Consider the following 20805-nt stretch of genomic DNA (forward strand, 5'->3'; position numbering starts at 1 on the left):
TCCTTATGTATCTTGTGCAACACACAGAAACTTGGGTTTTTTGGATTCTGTAAGTACAAATAGTTAAACATTTTCTCAGTAATAATACCGTCTTCAACAGCCTTGCCCAAGATCTCCCTAACGCTAGACATAAACCCAGGAAGGGGATCAGCATCGAACATCCTGTAGACCTCCAAATCAGATAGTTGTTTTGAAATTTTATATTTAGAGGTGTCCATAACAACTGTGGTCCTGCCCTTATCAGCCACTTTAATTGTTATATTGGGGTTATAATTCAAATCATTAAGAACTAACTTTTCCACAGCAGTTAAGTTAAATTTAAGATCCTGACCTGTATGTTTATTAACCAACAACTCAAACTCTCTATTCATCACATTAATAAATGTCAACGGAATAGTTTTACACAGTTGGAGTAAATGCGCGTTTAACATACAAACCAAAATCTGAAGGATCAAGACTGACAGTCCCTCTTACAATCCCAGAATCAGTTCTGACCTCAGCTGCACCAACAAAAGCTTTTAATTTTACCGTTCTATATAGCCGGTGCAAATCCATTTGTAATTGGAAAGTATCCACCTGTTCGACGGGGCAGTATGACAAACCCTTAGACAGCACAGAAAGCTCTGCAGCAGTGAGTTCATGACTAGAAATGTTAATGACATTATCAGATTTTATAGTACCTATTTCTTCATCCGGCGTGTTCACCATTGCATGGCTTGACCCTGGTTGCCTTGAACGCCTGTGGCTGTCATCCCCCGAAGATGCGGAGGAGGAGCTGGCTTCTGTAGAGGCCACTATAGAGAAAAGGAAGGGTGCGATGGCACTACTGTGGGTATTGAGGGTTGGGCTGGTAGTCGTATTGATTTTGGCCTTATTAACAATCTTGCTTGCCCGTTGGTGCTGTGTACCAAATTATATGCAAACTGTACAACCAAGGAGGTTGTAAAAAAGGGTACACTCAAATAGCACTCACTTCCTCATATAATAAATCAATTTGTATGATATTGAAAAGTGTGTGTGTTAAAGAAATGAACCATTAAAAATTAAACTTTAATAGTAGAAATTAAAAATTGGGCACACTTAAAAACCCTAGGCAACTAGTAGTTGTATTATGTAGCACATAAATTTATTTTGTCAGATAATCCTTATATCACCTCCTGAGGACTGTATTGGTTGTGTAATCAGTGCAACCAAATTGTATAGAGTACTCATGGTGTAACTGTTTGATTACTTGAGCTAAGTTGGTACTTAGGTTTGTACCCCACTCTATGCACTTGTGGGTATAGTGTCTAAGAGCTGCGTTCTAAAATAAGTTCTAAAATAACTGAGGACCATCTAATTACCATTATTGTGGTTGTAAAATCATTAATACTTCTGATACTTGTCCACTTGATAATATATGAATTGGAAACAATTCTGAGTAATAGAGATTGATTACTGAGATCCCTTGATAGTAGACTGTAAATCGAATATTATTTGAAGTCTTGGAATAATCTACTATCAAATGTCTTCCTCACATAATCTTATTTTCCTTGTGCAATCATTCTAGAGTGTAGAAATAGGAATACCAAAAAGTATGTAAGGAGCAGAGCTTGCTCGTATGTTAAGTGTAGATTAAATGGTAACAGAGTGTCCTATTAGATACCAAGTTGGTTAATCATAGATAACTAATAAATTGCTGCCATTACTAGGATATTGTTGTATCTTTAATACCTATATAATCAAATTAAATTGTAGTTTGATACACCTTAGATGCTGTATTACTATATGCTGTAGATACAAAAAAAGTATTCCCGCTTTCTGTTGTGTTAACCTTTAAAGTAACATGTTGGTAATAAATTATTAGTTTGCTTGTATCAAGTGGTTATGTGAAACTCAGTGCTGTTTAGAGAGCACAACTTTGGATTATTATTACGTGCCGATAGTAAAATGAAATATGAGAGTAGTTATCGGCATGTAGAGAATAGCCACTTGATTAAAATTTGTGAAATTATTCTCCTATTAATGTTATAAAGAGCAGTGCTTGCTCGCATGTTTGGTGTGACTGCAAACAGTAACAAAGTGTCTTATTAGCTACAAAGTTATTTAATCGTAGATGACTAATAAATTGCTGCCATTGTTACAGTATAGTCATAACGTTATTCATAAATGTATGATCAAGTTGATTTGCAGTTTGTTACACCATGAATCATATATATATATTGCGAATACAAGCATAATATTACTACTTGCCGATATTTAAATCTTCAAGGTAGCGTGTTAGCAACAGATTAACAGTATATTGATATCAGGTTAGTATGTAAAACTTGGTGCTGTTTTATTTAGAAAGCACAGCTTGTAGATTACTGCATACCATTAGTAAGAAAAAGATTTTTTTTGTAAGTTACTAGTATTAAAAGTAAATGCTTATTTTTGTTTTACCAAAATGTGGTTAATAGTATTTAACACATACAACAAAATTACGTTTGAGCTTGCAGCTCTGTGTTTATACAAACTGTATTAAGTAACAGCCCAATATACAAATTTACTTGCAATTTAGTACTCCTAGATATGTAACGGTACTGTTTGTATGCACAAAATACCTTAGCTGACTATTGTTATAAAAATATAAAGTCAAAAGACTTTGTTACTAGAAGTATTAGCAATAGTCAGCACTTAGGATCACAGAGCGAATATTTGTCAAACACTATCTACAATCAACGTATGAGACATAAGTCTCAAATATGAAGTGCTTGAATACCTCTCGGTAAGCTTATCTATCCGATTAAATCTGAGTATATATGATCGTCAGCTCAGATATCATTGTTAACAACTAACTAGTATGTCTAGATTTAAAACTGAGGGGTCCCAATTCCCCCTGTTCCTGACATGTTTCGCCGGGTATACCGGCTTTTTTGAAGAGGCCATGTCGAGGGATGTCTTCTTACCCCGTTGTGGCTTCCATTGTTTAGCCCTGGTCCAGTTCTAATACCCTCCGGTTTGCCAGCGGTAAACGTTACCTGCTCCACAGTCAGACTGTATATATATATATATATATATATATATATATATATATATAGTACTTAAATCACAGACCAACACTCCCAACTTGGTAGTAGCTTCCAGGGTACTCTTAAACATCCAAATCCAATAAGTTCAATAGAAAGGCATTCAGCGGTATTAAAGCAATATTTTTTCTGTGTTTGACAATAGATACTTTCTGCAACTACAAGGCACGGCTATGGGGGCCAAATTTGCGCCCTCATATGCGTGCCTCTATCTAGGATTTTGGGAAAATCTTTATGTGCTTGACTCCCCCACAGTGAGTGACCACGTCACTATGTGGCTTCGCTACATAGATGACGTGTTCCTCCTGTGGAGGGGTACTGAATCTCAGTTGGAATTATTTGTGGATTCCCTCAACAATGAAATATTTAATCTTAAATTTACACTAATTAAAGATCCAGAAACAATTAATTTTTTGGATGTCACGGTCATGGTAAGGAACGGCACGTTAGTCACTAAGGTGTTTTGTAAAGCTACTTCTACAAACAGTATTCTAAGGGCAGACAGTTTCCATCCAAAATATCAAATAAAAGGTATTCCTATTTCACAATTCTATCGTGCTCGTAGGAACTGTACCACGGAAGCAGATTTCTTAGCAGAGTCTAGAGAACTGACTAAACGATTCAGTCAAAGAGGATATCCTAAAAAGCTAATTAGTGAGGCGTATCAACGCCAAAAAAATCGCTCACAAGAAGATAGCATTTTTAGTACATCTAGAACTAAAGTGAGAGGTAGGGACCCCCAACAGGGAAAGATTAGATTTATTTCAACTTTTAATGAGAGCTGGGAGGACATACGCAAGATAATGCAAAGATATTGGCATATCCTCCTTTCTGACACGAAATTATGTGAAGCTCTCACGCCACAACCCCTCTTTACAGCAAGAAGGGCACCAAATTTACGGGACAGCCTGGTTCACAGCCACTTCATTCGACCACATATGGGTGGCAGTTGGTTGGATGGAGTTGGACGTGAGCCGGGCTGTTATCCGTGTAAACAGTGTAAAGCATGTAATCACATAGAAAGAGCAAGATTTTTTTCTGATAATAAAGGAATGGTTTACAAGATACGTTCCAAGATCACATGTAGGACAGGCTAATTGGAATTGACAAAGTTAGCCTGGGAACACGAGGAGGTGATGTAGATAATATCCTACTAAGACGTGAAAGTAGGTGGATCTTTAATTTAGGTACCCTTGCCCCACATGGTCTGAATGAGGAAAATAATCTGGGCCATTTTTTGTAATGGATATCTGTTTGTTAAAACCTTAAATAATATAGGATATATTGGGGAATAACAAATTACATTTATTATGTGGGGTGGACCCTTGAGACAACGGTGTAAATAGAAGTAATTAAGTGTGCTGACTAATAGAGTAATAAAAACACTTAATAACCATAAAATAAATATTTCGATATTGGAACACTGTCACTTTAAGTGATCCGTGAGTTGCTGAAAATTGCTAGGAAGAATTATATATGAATCCCATTTGTGGATCAAACTTCTTGGCAAATATATTAAGTGATATTGCATGTAACTTAATTAATAAGAGCAATAACAGAAATATATAAGATTCATTTTACATTATGAATAGAGAATTTGTAATATATTTAATTATGCATAGGAACTTATATTCACTGGCCTAATTTCCGGGGGCATCGGCACAAGGTTCCGCTTTAAATAAGAAGTAGGAAACTGAACTCATTATACACATGCCCGGAAGAAGCCGTTTATTTGGTGAAACGTACGTCGGCAAATTGCATTAGCTCAGCCTGGTACTGAGCCTGTTGTTTGGGAGCAACACTGTATGCAGCACAATTTGGAGCGACCTTTCTTCTCAGTTTCCGGTACTAACAGGAAGCACTTGGAATCGCATATGGAAGCGTAGAGGGTAACGCTGCCGAGCTAGCAAAGCCTTATCGGAGCCACGGCTAGTGTGCACTGGGGTTGCCCGGTCTTCGGCTGTGGACGCTTGGTACATCAGCTCCCTCCAGGATCGCTTGTCATTTCTTTCAAGTTAGCCCTGGGATTACAATCAAAATATTATTCCTTGAAATCGGAGGAGATTATATTCAATTGGGAACTTTGCATTGACTGAGCTATTACCAACACAGTGGAGGATAAGTATCACTGCTTATGAACTGTTCCCCTTATATGTGCTGCATATTAATTGTTTATTGTGCATTGTTTCCTTTTAACAATTCTATTTTTCTGTTTATTGTTAGTTAGATACATTATGAGTTTGATATCTACTAACTAACTTGTATTGTGTGACCTCTGTGCACAGTAGGTAGTTTATATTACATTGTAAACTATATTATAAGAGTAAACTTAAAATTGGACTAAGAGTGCTTTTGTGAGGTATCTTTTGTTCTTATGTTTGACAATATTTTTTCTTTATTTGTGACTTTTCAGGGATTTTAACCCCTTCCTCAGACCATAAAAAACAAATTACATGTTATAAACTTACCCCACATAAATACCCCACACCGTGCAGTGATAATCCAAAGCAGGAATGCACATCGGTATTCCAGTGGCACAACTGCGCATGTGCCAATGGTCAGTGATGGTATCCCGCGAGGGACAAACTAAAAAGCAAAGTGGTAAATGTTACAATTATCCTAACACAGCTGAGCATATCCTAGTGTAAACATACATCTGACAGCTCACTAAATAATAAAACATGACAACTTTTCTTATTATTGATCATAGTTATAAGACCCTATACAATATAATTAATAAGCATAATAATCAATAAGTAGGATAAACAAACATTCTAAGTATGTAAATAAGCAGATAGACAGCGGAGTCTACTAAATCTTATGCTACAGTAGTATATTATGATAGTACATCATACGCCCAACGGTTCCGTTGTATATTATTCATACTGAGCGCTAATTAAAATAGATAGCGTATTTAAGCCCAAAGATACACACATACAACCATTAGGAGCATGTAGACACATAAGCTTATTATGTATGTATATAAATAAATACTCTCAAGGGTGATTGGTACACCACTATGTACACTTAATCCAACTTCGCTAAGACATATAAGAACATATGTACAGAAGCTGGCGAACCTCATTTTAGATCATACATGTATGCATATGTTAGGATATTAATTATCAGCATTGATAACACATGATGTATACAACTAAGATCACATCTCTTAATGTTGTATGTTACAACATTATGCACATAGATAGCGTAGTTAGCAGGATCATTTCTACATAGTGCAAGATCAAATCCATATTATAATATATACAAGATATAACAGGAAACCACTAAGATTCCCAAGTAGTGGATGTTCTAAGGTAATTACTGCACACATATATATGTGGAGTCACATCTAAATTTGACATGTATGCACATAGGTAAAGTAGCTGATAATCTTATCTAAATATTTAAAATCATAAACAGCAGTATAGAAGCTGTCACAGTCAATAACATTGGGTATACACTCTGGCTGTCTTACGTAACACCAATAAGCACATAGATAGAGTAATCATCACGATCCAATACATATATTAAGCAAGAAAAACAAGAGAGCAAAAAAGCAAAAAGAGGCCCATAGGCCCCTATAATTTGCACTGGACATCATTCAGTCTCCTACGATTACCACATAAATCCATCTTAGAGGAAACATTGTAGATCCATGTTAGTATTGAGTCCCCTAGGTATTAAGGTCTGCAGGGTAAATATCCACCTGCTTTCTTTCTTTAGTAAAAGCCTTGCTCGGTCACCCCCCCCCCCCGGATAGAGGGGGGACATGGTCTATGATCATGTACCTAAGTTCTGTTGCAGAATGCTTGGCCGCAAGGAAATGTTTGGCCACGGGTTGATCAGCCTTGCCCGTTTCTTGGGCACTCCTAATCACACATCTGTGATTGGCCATACGAGTTCTCAGGTCATCATTGGTTTTACCAACATAATATCTTCCACAGCTACAGTGTAATAAGTAGACTACATACCTAGTTGTACAGGTGAGTTGATATCTGATGTTGAATCTTTGATTCGTCCATGGGTGTGTAAAAAAACTTTCCTTAAGTCAAGCCATTACACGTTGTGCACCCGCTACATCTGTAGCACCCATTCCTTGGTGCTCCCAGCCAGGTCCCAGGGTTGTAGCTTGCTTTAAAATCCTGACGCATCAGGATGTCACATAGGGATCTACCCCTCTAATACCCCACCCTTGGTCCTTCATATTCAGTCAGTGGTAGTTGTTGTTCACTTTTCCCTATTTCCCAGTTCTTCCTAAGGATAGAAGGTACTTGCCACTTATCTGGCGTGAAGGTAGTTACAAAAGTTAATCTCTTCTCCTCAGCTTTATCAATAATGTTCTTCCATAGTGCCTCATCCTGGGTTAGTTCCATTAGCTCATTCACAGTGGAGCATAGATTCTTATCACGGTAGCCTCTGTCCTTGAATTTGTTTTTCATGTCCATTAGTTGTTCAGTTTTCAGTATATCTATGGAGTTGTTCCTGATGACCCTCTTTAGTGGGGACTTCGGGAGTGCTCGTTTGAGTGCAGGGGGGGTGACAACTATCAGCTCTTAACAGAGAGTTTCTATCAGTCTCCTTGCTAAACAGAATAGTCTCCAGATGTTGTGCCTTTTTAAAGATCCTTAGATCCAGGAAGTCAAGGCTTGTTTTGGAGCATGTCATTTTGAATTTAAGATTGTCAGTGGTCCCATTCAAGGTCTTGAACCAATCCCCTAACTTCTGTTCCTGACCAAATTAAAAACAGGTCATCAATATACCGCCTAAACAGGCGGATCCTTGAAGCATTCAGTCCTCATATTTTCAAATTTGAACATATATAGGTTCACTTACGATGGGGCCACATTCGACCCCATCGTGTCTGTGCCGCCTGTAGGTAATATTTCTGCTCAAACTTGAAGTAGTTTAAGGTAAGACAGTATTCCAATAACTGAATCAATACCTCTGCTGGGGGACCGGTATATGGATATCAATTTAGATGCCTTTCTGTTGATGAAAGACCCTCCTCATGGGGAATTACTGTGTATAGACTCATGATGTCAAGTGTGACCAGGACGTCATCATCCATCATACTCTGTTCTTCTTTCAGTAGCTTGATTAGTTCAATCGAATCAAGTAGGAATGAAGGCACATTTCGTCCATGAAGCTGGCCACCGTTTGTAATAGTGATCCTCTGGCTGAAATGATAGGGCGTCCTGGAGGATGCATCGGATTTTTATGCACTTTTGGCAGTGTGTAGATGATCGGTATAACTGGATATTCCACTACCAGGAAAGCTTTGTTAACTGTACTGATGTGTCCCATATCCATAATTGTTGTTAGATATCCATCAATACTTTCTTTAAACATCTTAGTGGGATCCCCGGTAGTCTTCTATAAGTCTTAATGTCAGACAGTTGTCACAGAATTTCTTGTTGATGATCCTTGTAATTCATAAGGTCAAGGTCACCACCCTTATCAGCTTCCCTGATGACTATATTAGGATTTTTCTTAAGTGTATCCAATGCTTGCCATTCTGGTGCTGTTAAATTCTTCTTGACCTCTGCCTTATGACTATTACATGAGTCATATACAGTATTTGTTCTGTCAGCATTCTTGAGAAGGTCCTAATACTAGCATTTGTGCTTTTGGGGTCAAAAGTACTTTTCCTCCTAAACCTGTCATGTTCCATGCCTGTATCCTTGAAATATTCTTTCAGCTCCAAGGCTCTATTGAACTTAAAAATATCAAAGTGTAGGTCAAAGTTGTCAGCGACAGTAGTTGCCACAAAGGTAAGTCGTTTTTGAAGGATTCTCTCCTCCATCTCACTGAGCTGGTGGTCACTGAGGTTGATGATATTGCTGGTATCCATCAGTAGCGTCTCCTCCAATGCCATGGTGGTCTCCCCGGCCTCTTTCTACTGTGTCCCCCCTCCTTGTGAACCGCCTGCTGGTCAGAGCTGTCCACAGTGATCAGATTGCGGGGTATGTTCTTTTTCTGCGGGGTCTCAGGGCTCTCCTGTCCTCCGAGCCCAGTGTCCACTTATACACCCTCTTCTCACGGTAATCAGCAATGAATGCCTCCCATTTGCTCTCTTTGAAGCTCACTAGTTCTCTCTCATATTCCTCAATCTGTTTTTTCAGATTCTCAAGCCAGTTTTCATCTTTATTTTGCGTTAATATGTGCATCTGGGTGCTCTCAAATACCTGTATTTCAGTTTCACATTGTTTGAGTAATTGAGCAGTTTCCTCAATTATGAGGAGCATTAAGTCAAGGCAGCACTTGTTAAATATGCTGCACCATTTGTTACAAAATGATATATTATGCCTCCCGATGGTAGGAACATTTCTAATGCGAAATCCCCTGGGAATATACCTTTTGCGATGGTATTCAGACAAGTATCCTCCATGTAGTTTGAAGTCAATCACTCTTTTCTTAAGCTTTAATACATGTGTAAATAGATGGGCGGGCTGCTCCCTTTTATCTTTTATGTCAAGAGTCTCAAATCTATTCCTTGATGCATCCTCCTCAGTATATTGAAATACACTTGCACCCCCATCTCCTCACTTGTAATACCACTTTGCTCATTAAGTGACATGATTAAAAAGTTAAATGAACGAAATTCTAAAAATAACTTAGATGGGTGCTAATGTCCAACATATAATCCAGTACGTAAATCACAGACCAGCACTCCCAACTTGGTAGCAGCTTCCAGGGTGCTCTTAAACATCCAAATCCAATAAGTTCAATAGAAAGGCACTCAACGGTATTAAAGCAATATTTTTTCTTTATTTGTGACGTTTCGAGGATTTTAACTCCTTCCTCAGACCATAAAAAACATATTACATGTTATAGAATTACCCCATATAAATACCCCACAACGTGCAGTGATAATCCAAAGCAGGAATGCACATCAGCGTTTCAGTGGCGCAACCAGAAATGGGCAAGGCTGATCAACCGATGGCCAAACATTTCCTTGCGGCTAAGCATTCTGCAACAGAACTTAGGTACATGATCATAGACCATGTCCCCCCTCTATCCAGGGGGGGTGACCGAGCAAGGATTTTACTAAAGAAAAAAAGCAGGTGGACATTTACCCTGCAGACCTTAATACCTAGGGGACTCAATACTAACATGGATCTACAATGTTTCCTCTAAGATGGATTTATGTGGTAATCGTAGGAGACTGAATGATATCCAGTGCAAATTATAGGGGCCTATTTTCCTTTTTGCTCTCTTGTTTTTCTTGCTTTAAATATGTATTGGATCGTGATGATTACTCTATGTGCTCATTGGTGTTACGTAAGACCGCCACAGTGTATACCCAATGTTATCGACTGTGACAGCTTCTATACTGTTGTTTATGATTTTAGGGAGATGGGGAGGAGGAAATGAGGCGCTAGAGATAGCACTAGGGGTTAAAAGTACTATGGATTATATTAGTGTGTATTAAGAGAATTAAAAGGCTTGTAGATGTTGAAATCACATCAAAATAGATAATTAGCGACAGGTGTAAAACATATAAAGGTCTTGTAAATGTTGAAATCACTAAAGAACTAGTGACAAGGTGTAAAACATAAATAAACAACAATTTATTTCAAATGTAACCCTGTTAATAGAAAAGCACAAATCTTAGTGCTATAAAATGGGCATGTAAAATACACAATAGAAATGATAAAATTCCTAAGTGTTGCAACACTCATTCATAGATTCAGTTTACTTTGATTAACACAAATAAAACAACAATAAACAATAGGTTTTCTGAGTGGGGACTTTCCCAAAGTATACCAAGGGTTAAACCACAAAAACTGTTACAGAAGTTATATGAGCGGTGATGCAATGTATCACATAAAAGTCAATCCTTGCAATGATGCCGTTAGGGATATATATCATGCGGTTACTTTCAAGTTATAATCCCATATGCAGCGATATTAGGTGTGAAGTGGAGTGCTAGTGGCAAATATGAGATGACAACGGTATTCACGTTTGTAAATGAACAGGAATGCTTGTAATTTTAAATCAGTACACTGTAAATGTTCTTACCCTTATTTGAAGATAAATCCAGCTAACCTTATTTGCAGCGTTCTGCCTTATTCCCCAGCGCTTGCCGCATCTACTTACTCCATATTTCCGGCAGCCTCTCAGGTGAGGCTCAATTACTCTATGACCTGAGTCCCTGTCTGGATCCTCTGTGCCCGTAAACGTAAGGGCAGACGCCTCAAGCTGTAGTCTTTTTTTTTTTTTTTTAATACTTGTGCAATGTACCCAGGTAATTCTCCGGTCTCCTTCTGGTGTAATAGAAAGTCACACTTTCATCGATATGTTTCGCCAGGTGTTCTGGCTTTTTCAAGATGAAGTGTGAGCTTAATATCCGCCTTTAAATAGTGTTGTGCAAACTTTTATTAGATTCCACTGGGTCTTAAAACCATAGTGCTGGGATATTTTCTGGTTGCCATAATTATTTGCCATTCTTTTATTTTCCTCTTTAACCTCCTATAATTCCTTACAATCAACTGCTCTACAAATTAAGTGGTTATTCAGATGGTATCATTCACAAGGGGCACAATTGATCATTTTGAATATTATAAAAATACAGAATAAAGTGCAATGTCATTCAACAAAGGATAGTTCACATTTTTCTTTTGTTAAATATTGTGAGAGATATTTAGATCTAATTGTTAGTTTACAGTTTTCTAATTTAGTAGACTTTGGGTTACCAAAGAAAAGAAGAGAAAAAGAAGAGAAAAAGAAGGAAGAAGAAAACAGAAAAAAAGGAAAATATATATATAGAATAAGAATTCAAAGAGGGCTACGTTGAGCCAGAAGAAAAATATCTTCTTAGATATATATATAATAATTCCGTATAATTTGTGTTTAAGTATCAAAAAGTGACTATCATTATTCACATATAATGTTAAAGTGTATTTTAAACTGTTTAAAAAATTCTTTCTTCAAGGTGTTTAATGTATAAAACACAGAAATATTTTGATGAATTTATAGCAAAAATATTCTTGTGTGAGATAGAACACATCATCATATAAACAACATAGGGAAATGGGAAGTTGTGAATAAAAAGTAAAGATAAAAATATATATTTTTAAGTGCCTAAAAAAGGGGAAATGTCTAATTCTGAGTTTAGACTGTGAGGGTGAAAAGTGTTAAAACTATAAATAAATTCTGCTTCTTTCTTTAAAATAGTCTGTTCAAAATTCCCTCCTCTCCAATTCTGTTTTACTTTATATAAACCCCAATATTTCATATCTAACACGTTGTTCTTATGTACCTCTCTAAAATGTTTGTACAAATGGGTATCTAGGTTGCCTTTTTTTATGTTGCAGATATGTTCCCTTATCCTGTCTCTCAACATATGTGTTGTTTCACCAATGTAGATGAGATCACAGGAACATTGCAACATATAAATTATACCCTTGTTTGTGCATCTTATCACATTCTCTATTTTGAACTCTTTTGTTTTATTTGGAACTTTTATAGATTTCTTTTTAGTACTAAATTGGCAGGCCCTACATATATGACAGGGGAAGAATCATTTTATATATGCTCCTTTCAGATCTTTATCTAAAGATTTCTTGTTACTCTTTTTATAGTCACTTGGTGCTAGAATAATTTTCAGATTTTGAGTTTTTCTATATATTACCCTTTGATACGGCTGTATTTTGTCTCCCAAGATTGGATTATTTTTTAGGAGATGCCAGTGTTTTCTTAGTATCTTTTTTATTACCAAATGATCCTCACTGAAATCATTAATAAAAGGGACATTAAAATCATCAAATGTATATTTATTATGTTTAAACTTATTTTCTAACAATTTCTCCCTCTCAGTATTCCTTGCTCTGTCTATTGCCTTATCAATTGTGTCCTTCTTGTAACCTCTGTCATTAAACTTTTCTTCCAAAATGTTGATTTGAGTTTCAAAATCATCATTTTTTGAGCATTTTTTTCTAATTTTCAGACTTTGAATGATTGGTATATTCTCTTTCCACTTTGAGAAGTGGCAGCTAGAGGCATGTATGAAATTATTTGAGTCTACCTCTTTGAAATGTGTTTTTGTTTCAATATTATTAGACTCTACTGAAATATCCAGATCAAGAAAAGTAATTTGTTTTTAATTAAACTGATAAGTAAACAAGATACCTCGATCATTGCTATTCATGGACTCAAAAAGTTCTATGAGGTTCTCTTCTTTCCCTCTCCAAATAATAAAGGTATCATCTATATATCTCTTGAAGAGCACAAGGCTGGCACCAAGCTCAGAATGGTCTCGGAATCTCTGATCCCATTCCCCCATAAACAGATTCGCATAGCTTGGTGCGAACCTTGTGCCCATCGCAGTCCCTTCAACCTGGAGATAATATTTGTTATTAAAAGAGAAATAATTATGCTCTAGTATGAATCGTATACTTTGTAATAGAAAGTCTTTCAGTTCTTTAGGTATCTCCTTATATTTTATTAGGAAAGACTCTACTGCCTCTTTCCCAAAATTGTGGTTGATGGAAGTATATAAGGATGTGACATCACATGTGGCTAGTATCATAGAGTCTTCCCATTGAATATCTTTTAATAATTTCAGAAGGTTTGTGGAGTCCTTCAGATATGTATTAAGATTCACTACATATTTCTGTAGAAAGGTATCAACATACTTTGATAAATTAGATGTCATTGAACCTATACCAGAGATTATAGGTCTCCCTGGTGGGTCAATGAGACTTTTGTGTATCTTGGTGTCAGGTCTCCCTGTTCCTTTAACTACTTTGTCCCATCTCTTCCCATAAAAGTTTGAGGCTTACACCTGAACTTTGCTTGTTTATTGAAGTTAGTTTGCTTTCTCAGCTACCTGCAAACTCCCAGTCTATGCAAGTGGATTCTACTTCAATCAAAGCTCCTGGATTCTTTGCTAAACCAATCTAAAGATCTACTTCTAAAAGCTTGCAAGATATATTTCAAAAACCCACACCCTTAAAGTCTATCTAGAGTGAAGTTATTTTACTTAAAGCCTGCTACTTGATTTCTGCAGCTGAACCACAGCATCAAGCCGCCCTGCATTTGTTTTCTACATTTAAAGCCGCCTGTATCAACTGCCAACTAAATTCACACTGCTAACAGCCTGAACCGCAAGCTTTATAATAACTTCTGGATACAGCCTGTATAGATTTTGTAAATACATCTAACATTACCTTGTTTATATCTGAATCATTGTCTGCAACAATTAACACTGCTGTTCTGTGAGGTTAACACTGGTCTCCACATTCACCTGTGTGCTTAAAAGAGACTGCTATTTTTCTGTGTTAAAAGGCAACCTTTACTCTTACTTGCATCAGTTGCTAATAACAATGTTTTTTAGTTATTTTCTGTAATTCCTGTCTGCTGCATATCTTTAACAAGCTATCTTAAGCAAACACTGAAAAAGGCTTATTGCTACAAATAACTTCACTGAAATTAATTAAGTCTGTCTTGCTGACATTTCACTGCTACAAATAAAAGTGCTGTTCTAACATTGTCTTCACTCATAAAGAAAAACATTGTGAGTTGAAGTAAAGGAGCAGCTACAAATTCAATATTTTATTGAATTATAAAAGCAGTCATAACAGAATAAACAAGCCTTTAAAAATTAACCCTATAAATCAAAATGGATCCTGCATCTTTAACAAATGAAATCACTAAATCAGAAGGTTGATATCCTAGCTCAGGGATTAACAACTGTACAAAATGAGAATAACACATTAAAAATACTTTTAAATGATTTCATGACCCAAAAACAGGCAGAACATCCTGAACCACATATTAATCCACCTACTGTTTTTTCTGGGGTACGTTCTAAATTCCGTGAATATCGCAATGCCTGTCTTTTGTTATTCTCTATGAGACCTAAAACCTACTATAATGAAAGCATTAAAGTTTGCACTGCCATTTCTTACCTCGCAGGGGAACCTAGGTCTTGGGCTGATAGATTTATTGAAAATCAGGACCCTATACTGGATTCTCTGGAAAATTTCTTTAAGACCATGGCCCTGCTATATGAAGACACCAATACTCAGATTGTTGCTGAAAACAATTTAAGGACTCTAAAACAGGGAAAAAGACCAGTGGAGGACTATGTGGCGGAATTCCAGCTTTGGGCTACCGAGTCACAATGGAACCCTGTGGCTTTAAGAAATCAGTTTCGTCTAGGCCTCTCTGAACACCTAAAAGACGAATTGTCAAGAATTGAATACCCAGAAACTTTGGAGGCTCTCATAAAAATTTGTATAGCAATGGATAGAAGATACAGGGAAAGGTGTGCTGAAAAAACTCCATCTGACTTCTATCCTAAGAAAGTCTATAGCTCTCATGTTGAAAAGACTCACCCATCTCCAGTACCTATGGAAATAGGAGTTATGAAAGGCCCACTTTCTCAAGATGAAACGTTACGCAGACGTACACTTAATCTTTGTATGTATTGCGGTAATAAAGAACATAATGTAACAAGCTGTCCTATCTTGACGTGACAAAAAAGGAGTAAGATACTTATTGTCAATCCACAAATCGATTTGATACCCAAAACTCATTTAACCATATCATTGTCTTTACAGTGGGACCAACTAACTCTCAAGAATGAGGCCATGATCGACTCCGGAGCATATGGAATGTTTATGGATCATGGTTTTGTATCCAAAAATAAAATTCCTTGTGTGATTAAGCATCAACCTGTTTTTGCTAAAGTTATTGACGATTCTTCTTATTTAAAGGGGCCAATAACTCACCACACTATACCCATTTTAGTTACTTGTTCAGAAGGTAAAGAGTATATTTCCTTTGATATCTTACCAACCTCTTTACACTCTATTATATTAGGGTATCCATGGTTACAAAAACACAACCCTAACATAAACTGGTCTGAAAATACCTGTCAATTTAACTCTCTTTATTGCACTTCTACTTGTTTCCCATACGTTCAAATACTACACGCTCAAAGTCATATTCCAGTAGAATACACAGATTTCTCTGATGTATTTGATCTCAAAGAAGCCGAAAATTTGCCCCCTCATAGACCATACGACTGTCCTATTGACACAAAACCCGGGTCTATCATACCTTTTGGGCGCATATTTCACATTATCGGTCAAAGAGCTGAAACATCTCAGAGAATATCTGGATGACAATCTTAGAAAAGGCTTCATTTCCACATCCACATCACCTGCTGAAGCTGGTATATTCTTTGTAACTAATAAGGATGGAACACTATGTCCGATAATTGATAATAGGGCTCTAAATGCCATAACTATAAAAAATAGATATCCGTTGCCACTCATCCCCGAACTTCTTGGAAGATTGACAGATGCTTCTATCTTCACTAAATTAGACCTTAAAGGGGCATACAACCTAATTCGTATGAGGAAAGGGGATGAGTGGAAAACTGCTTTTAGAACATGCTACGGATTGTTTCAATATAATGTGATGCCCTTTGGATTAACCAATGCTCCAGCCACCTTTCAGTTTTTTATTAATGACATTTTTAAAGACCTGTTAGATGTCTGTGTAGTAATATATCTTGATGATATTTTAATATACTCTAAAAACAAATCAGACCATGTCAAACACGTAAGGTGGGTGTTAACAAGACTCTGAGAGCACAGATTATACGCCAAATTCGAGAAGTGTGAGTTCCACGTAAACACAATTACATTTCTAGGGTATATCATAACACCAAATGGAATCCACATGGATCCTGTGAAGGTAGAATCTATCTTAAACTGGCCTGCTCCATCATCTTTAAAATCTTTACAAAGATTCCTTGGTTTTTCAAATTTCTATTGGAGATTTATTAATAATTTCTCATCCATTGTTCATCCGCTTACGAAACTTACTGGGAAAAATAAATTCAAATGGTCTCCAGAGGCTCAGACAGCCTTTGACAAATTGAAAAGATGCTTCTCCTCAGCCCCAACTTTACAACTTCCAGACCCTGAAGCAAATTTCACACTTGAGGTTGATGCTTCCAACATTGGATTAGGAGCAATCCTATCTCAACAAAGGACTCACTCAAATGAGTGACATCCAATTGCTTTCTACTCACGTCTCCTCTCCATGGCTGAAAGAAATTACTTGGTTGGTGATCTTGAATTACTCGCCATAAAGAGCGCACTTGAACATTGGAGGCATCTGTTAGAAGGGTCAGACAAACCTTTTCTTGTGTTAACAGACCATAAAAATTTACATTATTTAATAAAGAACAAAACACTCTCATCCAGGCAAGTACGTTGGTCACTTTTTTTTTGATCGCTTCAATTTTAATATCGACTACAGACCCGGTTCAAAGAATATTAAAGCAGATGCGTTATCTAGGGCTTTCGAGTCCTTTCCTGACCGTGAAGAACCCCAAAACATTCTACCCACTCATAAATTCCTGTCATATGCTACCACTTTACAATCTGAATTACTTAACGCTCAAAATAAGGACACCAATATTCCTTCCACCTGCTTCAAAGATCATACATCATGTCTATACTATCATAATAATCTCCTATATGTTCCACATTCTCTAAGAAAAGAAATGCTTCACAACTTTCACGATTTACCCTATCTGGACATCCAGGTATTACTAAGACCGAAAAGCTTCTTACTAGAGTATTCTGGTGGGCCGGCCTCAAGAAGGATGTATATGAATATGTCACAAAATGTCGAATCTGTGCCCAAAGCAAAAAAGATCATCATAAACCTTTCGGGTTATTGAATCCTTTACCTATTCCAGACACTCCTTGGCAAACAATCAGTATGGATTTCATAGTAGATCTACCTCCTTCCAATAGCTTTACAACCCTACTTGTTGTCATAGACCATTTAACTCGAATGGCACACTTTATTCCATTGAAGAAAGTCCCTAACGCTGTCACAACAGCTAATGTCTTTTTCTCTCAAATAGTTAGACTACATGGATTACCAACATCTATTATATCAGATCGTGGCACTCAGTTCACGTCAAAATTTTGGAAGGAACTGTGTCATTTACTAAAAGTTACTCCTAAGTACACTACTGCTTTTCTTCCCCAAACAAATGGGTTAACGGAATGGTTAAACCAGACTTTGGAGCAGTACCTCCGTTGCTATGAATCTCACCTTCAAGAGGATTGGTCCGATTGGATTTCCATGGCTGAATTCGCCTACAACAACTCACCAAACTCTTCAACAAAAACTTCTCCATTCTTTGCTTCCTATGGTTATCATCCCATGTCTATGCCAAATATCCTTCCATCCTCAAATTCACCCCATGTCACCGATTACCTCTCAGAAATCAGAAATTCTCTTTCCACTCTGAAAAAAAATCTTGAGAATGCTAAGGCAAAACAAAAAGTATACTACGACAAGAAACATTCCCCCTCTCTGACTTACAAAGTGAATGACTTAGTCTGGCTATCTACACGAAACCTCAAACTCAAGGTTCCATGTAAAAAATTGGCTAACCAATTTATAGGACCTTTCAAAATTATAAAAATAATCAACTCCAACGCAGTAGTTCTACAATTACCTCCTGCTCTCCGGATACATCCATCCTTCCACGTTTCCTTGTTGAAACCTCACCTAGGAGTTCCAACCTTAGACCCTCCACATTTTGATTCCTCTCATTCTGTGATTGATGATTCCCTTGAATATGAAGTGGACTCTATACTGGACTCTAGAATCAGGTGGAGAAGGTTGGAGTATCTTGTTCATTGGACAGGTTACGGTCCTTAGGAGGATTCGTGGATACCCATCGGTGACGTACACGCTCCTCAATTATTACATGATTTTCATTTGAAGTTTCCCTCCAAACCTGGACCGACCCTTTGTAGGGGGGTTTCCTGAAGAGGGGGATCTGTCAGGTCTCCCTGTACCTTTAACTACTTTGTCCCGCCTCTCATCACCTTCCCATAAAGTTTTGAGGCTTACACCTGAACTTTGCTTGTTTATTGAAGTTAGTTTGCTTTCTCAGCTACCTGCAAACTCCCAGTCTATGCAAGTGGATTCTACTTCAATCAAAGCTCCAGGATTCTTTGCTAAACCAATCTAAATATCTACTTCTAAAAGCTTGCAAGATATATTTCAAAAACCCACAGCCTTAAAGTCTATCTAGAGTGAAGTTATTTTACTTAAAGCCTGCTACTTGATTTCTGCAGCTGAACCACAGCATCAAGCCGCCCTGCATTTGTTTTCTACATTTAGCGGCCTGTATCAACTGCCAACTAAATTCACACTGCTAACAGCCTGAACCGCAAGTATTTCTTTATAATAACTTCTGGATACAGCCTGTATAGATTTTGTAAATACATCCAACATTACCTTGTTTATATCTGAATCATTGTCTGCAACAATTAACACTGCTGTTCTGTGAGGTTAACACTGGTCTCCACATTCACCTGTGTGCTTAAAAGAGACTGCTATTTTTCTGTGTTAAAAGGCAACCTTTACTCTTACTTGCATCAGTTGCTAATAACAATGTTTTTTAGTTATTTTCTGTAATTCCTGTCTGCTGCATATCTTTAACAAGCTATCTTAAGCAAACACTGAAAAAGGCTTATTGCTACAAATAACTTCACTGAAATTAATTAAGTCTGTCTTGCTGACATTTCACTGCTACAAATAAAAGTGCCGTTCTAACATTGTCTTCACTCATAAAGAAAAACATTGTGAGTTGAAGTAAAGGAGCAGCTACAAATTCAATATTTTATTGAATTATAAAAGCAGTCATAACACTTGGGTAAGTGGTAGAAGACCGGCACGCTTGGAAATTTATTTAAAATGAAGTCATATTCTCCTTCTTTTAGGATGCCGTTTCTTCTACCACTATCCAAAATAGAAATTTATTTTTTATTGAATCTCTCAGTAGGGTTGATATCAAGTTTTCTGTAAGTATTTTTATCACCTAGAAGTCTCTCAGCCTCTTTACAGTATTTTGATCTGTCCATCACCACCAAGCCTCCGCCCTTATCGGCGGGCTTGATGGTAATTGAATTATCATCCTTTAGATTTTTAAGTATTTCTTTCTCACTTTCACTTAAATTAGAAGTTGTCTTAAAATCATTATTATACTTTCTTAAGTCTGCTAATACTAGTTTCTCAAATGTTTCTATATTACTACCCTTATCATTAAGGGGGTAAAACCTCGATTTTGGCTTTAAGCCTGTGTGAATAAATTTATCAGTCTCTACTCTTTTGTAGTTCTCGAGTGGTTGTTTCAAAAATTATCTTTTAAGGGTTAAATTTCTTGTGAACTTCCTAACATTTATATGAGTCTCAAATTTATTTAGGGTCTTACTTGGAGCAAATGTTAAACCTAGATCTAAAATTTTCATTTCCTTATCAGTAAGATTTCGTTCACTTAAATTAAAGATGCTACTTTTCTTAAGGGGAATTATGTTCTCTTTCATTACTTTTGTCTTTTTGTTTCTACCTTGTCCTCCTCTACTTCCTCTATAGTTCTTTTTCTTAGTTTTAATGGTTTCTCTACTTCTGTTAATTCTTTGGATTTCACTGATTTGCCCTCCCTTGGAGGGTTTCTCCCTAAAAAATGTTCCTCCTCTGAGGTAAGTTCAAAACTATCCAATCTTTTTTTCTCTAATGGTTCAAACCTATTATGAGTTGTTACCCTCCATCTATCTTCATATTTTCTTGGTTCAGGATCATTGTGTGAAGTTGTTCTCCATCTTTCCTCTGGTCTATTTCTGCCTTGTCTATGAGGTGTATAATTTTCCCCTCTATTTCTACCATATTCTTCTGTATTCCAATTATCATTATAATTTCGATTGAG

The sequence above is a fragment of the Bombina bombina genome, chromosome 1, assembly GCF_027579735.1.
Source record: "Bombina bombina isolate aBomBom1 chromosome 1, aBomBom1.pri, whole genome shotgun sequence".
Lineage (NCBI taxonomy): Eukaryota > Metazoa > Chordata > Amphibia > Anura > Bombinatoridae > Bombina > Bombina bombina.